The sequence below is a fragment of the Schistocerca americana genome, chromosome 4 (assembly GCF_021461395.2).
Source record: "Schistocerca americana isolate TAMUIC-IGC-003095 chromosome 4, iqSchAmer2.1, whole genome shotgun sequence".
NCBI classification, from domain to species: Eukaryota; Metazoa; Arthropoda; class Insecta; order Orthoptera; family Acrididae; genus Schistocerca; species Schistocerca americana.
This window is the reverse complement of record NC_060122.1, coordinates 368,882,211-368,887,929: the sequence shown is the minus strand read 5'-3', so window position 1 is coordinate 368,887,929 and position 5,719 is coordinate 368,882,211. Positions and strand designations below refer to the sequence as shown.

The 5,719-nt window shown below is 37.0% G+C and overlaps 1 pseudogene; it reads right to left on the bottom strand.

Annotated features, from left to right (window-relative positions):
* Nucleotides 1–3,240: 3,240 nt before the first annotated feature.
* LOC124614163 lies at nucleotides 3,241–3,358 on the bottom strand (annotated as a pseudogene).
* Between the last annotated feature and the right edge of the window lie 2,361 nt (nucleotides 3,359–5,719).

Sequence of the window (5,719 nt, the reverse complement as noted above, 5' to 3'; positions counted from 1 at the left end):
GCCTCAGGTGCCTACTGATTTGACACTACCACCTGTTCAAGAACAGCATAATTTCAGCGTAGAAGAAATTGAAAATATGATAGAAGGCGACACAAAAACAATACCTTCACGTTAAGAATAATTTTTCTTCGACTGTAATCACATCTCTTGTAGTTCTTGATTGTAAATCTTCACGAATTAAATTCAAAATAAAATTAAATTGTTTTTTATTTAATCTGCAATAAGATCTAAATTTTTCTTCATCACTTCATAAATGTTTTTCTAACATGTAGAAACTTTCACTGCGTCGTTCCGTGAACATCGAGTTAACAGGGCGTCTCCTCTTTAAATTTTTGTACAAAAACAAATCATCATCTTCCTCCTCTTCAAAACGTAAACGCACAGTTTCATTAGTCGACATGTTTTCGCAGACAACCGTCATCTTCGAATTCGAACGAAACACTGTAGAGTCTGTCTCTGGGTACGGCAACAACATGTCGCTGTCGCTGCGGTCGGAATGTTACATTTAAGAGATGTGTTTTGCGGACGTTGTTCGGCGTCTAATTCTCTTATACGTCGTAATCTGGCAAGATTGTGCTCTAGCGGTGTAGTGTCAAATTTTCGTCAATCTGTGTCTGCAGTTTCTTTGTACACTTGTTAAGTTTTCTCATGTCAGATTTGACAACGGTAGAATCCGTATCAAGTTCTAATTGTTCAAGTCTACTGATGATAGCTTGTATGTGTTCTTGGAGTTTTTCGTCCTGTTGACTCAAACGAGTTTCTACCTGTGTTTTATGCTCTGTAAAATCGCTTTGAAACTGTGTATTCGTGTCTTGTAAGGTTTTAAATTCACCGAAAACTTTACGGTAGCAATTGTCTATTTATTTTTCCTCGTGAGTTACTACAGTATTACTGATTTCATGTTTTTCGTGAACGAGAGTTTCGCGTATCTGTTCGATCTTTTTATTTTGTTGGTGAATGGTCTCATTTTGCCCTTGGATTGTAAGTGTAACTCGCTCTTGAAATTGATTACTTGCCTCTATGTGCTCATTGAGGCGTTCGTTATGTCTCGTTTCCTGTTGTTCAAAGTATTCACTAGTTTGTTATTCTGTACTGTGTGTGTCAGTTCCCCTTGTTTTTTTTTTTTTTGATACTTTCCTATCTTCGTCACTGAGTCTTTGTGTCTGTTGCTTCATCCCGTCACTAATTTGAGTGAAACGTTTGAATTTTTCTCCCGTGACATTTTATGGCAGTCCACGATCTGTTGAAACATCACCATAATTCCATTATTCGATAATTGATCATCAGTGTTTAAAGTACTTTGAGTAAACTGTTCAAGAGAAGCAGCATCTGAAATGTCTGTTGACGTTTGAGTACTGACTTTTCATTGAATTCTAAAGTCAAATGATCAGAGTGCAAATTTTGTACATGTGACGTTTGTGTATTAGCGTCTTCCGCATTTGTGGAATGTGATATCTAATTTCGACATTGGTAGGTAAAGCGAAATTCTAGGTAGTTCGCCTTTTTGGCATTGAATCTGCACTTTCATTGACTGTCGTGTGATGCTCTGTCCTGAATGCAGTATTGTCAGAATTGATATTCATTGCAACAGAGCTATTTGGCAAATGAGTATTTTCGACATTGTCCATGATTTAGCTACGCCTAGTAGTATTAATCGTTCTACGCGGTATGATGCACAAATACAATCAAAGAACAAGCAAACAGAAAAGAAATAAATAGCAGTTTGCCATTGCTTCGTTAGGAATAAATGATATAGATTAGTAAACGTGCAGTGGAACATTGCTATCTTCTTACAAACTAAGTAATAAAGAGCAGAACGTATGCCTGACTGTATTATTTAAAAGATTCCAAAAAGAATTTAGATCTGAACAAAGGTATCGACAAGCGGAACGTGTAGGTTTGAAATGTGATTGAAATTACGTAACAGACAATGGTCTGAAACACAACTGCTAGAATAGAAATCGCCTGTGAACGTGTATATTGTTCCGTCGCATATGTGCTTTGCCCTATACCGATATTCTCTGACTGCGAAAATGTAAATTTAATTTAGTTGCGACAGTGTCAACAGCCAAGAACTTGAAGACAAACCTAAACTGCATGAAATTATGAAACACAAAACCTGAATCTGAAACACTATTGGTTTGAAATTACCCCTGGTAATGAAGCAAAACTTGATCAATTTCAAAATAATGGTCCCTGTGCTTCATTAATGCTGTCCTTGAAATAATAAAATTTCTTACCTTTATCTGCGCCGTCCTAACTCTCTTCGCACTGCTCTCTGGTAGTGCTTTGATTTGTATAGTTAGCAAACAGCTATTGTGCAAGACTGTTGCGTAGTCTACTATTTAATTAAAGCTATAATGACTGAGACAATAACTTCTTGAGAAAAAATAGTTCCCCAAACTAGTATTGATTTGGGGCAAGTAACATAATGGTTCTACCTTTAAAACATGTATTTTGACTCATTCAGAATTAATAATTCCCTCAATTAAAACACTCAGTAAATTGATTATGCATTAACATTTAGCTTTACAAAATCATTGGATGTGAGTGCTGTACATTCTCTGTCATCATTTGCATTAGTAACAAAACAACTTTCTTTATCTATATTGTTTCCAGCTTCTGTTGAGATTTCTTTTACAGTTAGCTAACATCATAATATCTTGCAGATAAAACATCATAACTGCCTGCATCGAGTAAGTATATATCCAGCACACATTATATACAACAGGTCTTTACACTTGAGAGTCCTCCATACATCACTCGATCTAAAGTTACTCTAATACATGACCATAACATTTTGAATCAGCGATCGCTGTTGAGCGGCGACCCTACTACACAATCGATACTACATTTGACCATCTCTTGTTCAATATAATATTATCTTACAATACTTGAATTAATTCACCTTAAATATATATATATATATATATATATATATATATATATATATATAACATTAAGTTAGCAGGAAAGAAATGGCACTTATCAGCATAACAACACTAAAGTTTGTAATATAAAACTAAACCAAACTCCATCCGAACAGGCCATGAAGGCCCAATGATACCGACCGACCACCATGTTATCCTCAGCCCACAGGCATCACCAGATGCGGATATGGAGGGGCATGTGGTCAGCACACCGCTCTATCGGACGTACGTCAGTTTCCGAGACCAGAGCCGCTACTTCTCAACCAAGCAGCTCCTCAGCTGGCCTCACGAGGACTGATTGCACCCCGCTTGCCAACAGCGCTCGGCAGACCTGATGGTCACCCATCCGAGTGCTAGCCCAGCCCGACAGCGCTTAACTTCGGTGATCCGATGGGAACCGGTGTTACCACTGCGGCAAGGCCGTTGGCTAGTTTGTAATCTGAAACCACCAAATGACACGCCGAGTGTGCTAGTAAGCGTACAATTAGTGAAGTGGTAGCTATAAACAAAAGTACTTAACGTTACAATCGTAGGACATTGTGAATTATATGGAATGTTTTGGACTGTAGTCTATCCACTAACATGATGTTACGTGTGAAATACTTATTTAAATAATTCTTTAGGGCTGCAAGATGTGGATATTAGAAATGTACCTAACTGTAGCTACATAACAGTTTAGAGACAGCAAAGTGTTAAAATCTTCCAGCAGATTAAAATTCTGAGGAATATCTGAACTCTTCACCTTCCACCCTCTGTCATACATCCTGTGTATTTTCATGCTCTACACAAAAAGTCCTTAATACATGCTCGATTTGTACACGTTGTAATTCGATCGTGGTAGACGATGGCTAGCACGGTATTCCAGACTTTGCAGTGGATTGTAGGGCTACACTGCGTTGCTGTTCAAATCAAGTATCCTCAAATGCCTCATAATGGTAGAACAATGGCTTTAAAATGGCGAATATCGGATTGTGAGAACCACTTACATACATTGACGCAAAATTCTGACACATTAGATCAAGAACATACCACACTAAAGCTTCCTGTCAGATTAAAACTCTGTGCTGGACCGAGACTCGAACTAGGAACCTTTTACTTTCGTGGCCAAGTGCTCTACCGACTGAACTACCCACGCACGACCCGCTACCACTCCTCACAGCCCTAATTCCGCCAGTATCTCCTCTCATACCTTCCAAACATCACAGAAAATCTCTGCTGGAAGAAAGGATATAGCGGAGACATCGCTTGACCACTTCCTAGAGGTGTTTCCAGAATGAAATTTTCATTCGTCAGCAGAATGTGTGCTGATATGAAGTTTCCTGGAAGATTAAAACTCTGTGCTGGAACAAGTACCTTTAAAAGGCAAAGGTCCCGTGTTCGATTCTCGGTGCAGGGCACAGTTTTAATCTGCCCGGAAGTTTCATATCTCCGCACACTCTACTGCAGAGTGAAAATTTCATTCTGATCCCATAGAAAATTTGCAAGATATACCGCATTAATACAATGCATTTATACATCTGATTTCTGCTATCTTTCTAGTAAGTATTTAGGTATATTCAGAAGCTGGATACAGAATTTGCTCTTCGTTCTCAATTGTGATTTTTCAGGTTAAAACGTAAGATGAAAGCATTGTAACAGATGAAAGCATTGTAACAAATCTGGCAATAAACACAGTACAACTGACCCATACTTTATGGTACGCCATGCCGATTATGGATGGATGCACACTGGATGTCAATGGACTATTAAAGAACAAGACAGACTGGAACATAATACGATATCGGCATCATGAGTGTTAATGATATTACAATTTACTTAGGCAGAGAGAGTTTCATAAAGGATATTCTCAGTGTGGGTCGTTTATTAAATTGTCAGCACCTGTAGGAACTGAAAAATAGGAAAATTGGTGTTCATTTCCATCCACAAAATTTTATTTGCTGGAGAAAATTTGATACATACAAACACATGAAACAGTATACACAAGGCAGTAAATATCGCCTTTTTACTTTATCCATTTTTTCTTATTTTCTTTCTAGCTACCAATTAAACGCCATAGAAAAGGTAGTATAGTTGAATTATTCATTATTAAAATAATTTTAATTTTTTAAAATTTTTATTAACATATAATCTTATTTATGAACAGGGTAGCCTGTTAACTTGTACCAACAATGCAAATGTAAAATCAGCTTTCATTTTTAGTTAATTCATATGTTTAATGGCTGAACACTTGTAAGGAAACTACACAATTTTAATAATCTGATACGAAAACACGATGAGCAGCTAAATTTTATTTAAGAAAGACTGCTAACTCATTAAGTCATAGCGATGCGCCTTGACAATAGGTTAACCTCCAATATCAATATAGGCCACCTTTCAATATCAATGTCAGGACTATCATCCTGTGATTCACTCCAAGATCACTGGATTCACAGATGTTGACCACCCTTCCTGCCCTGTTAAGCTGAAGGTCTGTGTGAAAATCTACATCTGAAATCTATTGTGGGATGTATGAACGTCACACAACGGTATATCAAGTGTGTAAATAGACGTTTAGCATATGTGTAAATTTTCCATATTAACAGAAACTTCGGTTGAACATTCTTTGTAATATGCACAATGGAAAATCAACCAAAGTTTGCTTATTTCTCTTTTATTTACCTGATATCTAGTTTTGGGTGGCGACATTTTAAAATCATTCTCTAGGAGAGAAAACCAAAATTACAATCATTTGTGATACTGCTATTACCAAATTACATAGTACATATAAAAAATACAGAAGGTATCATGTA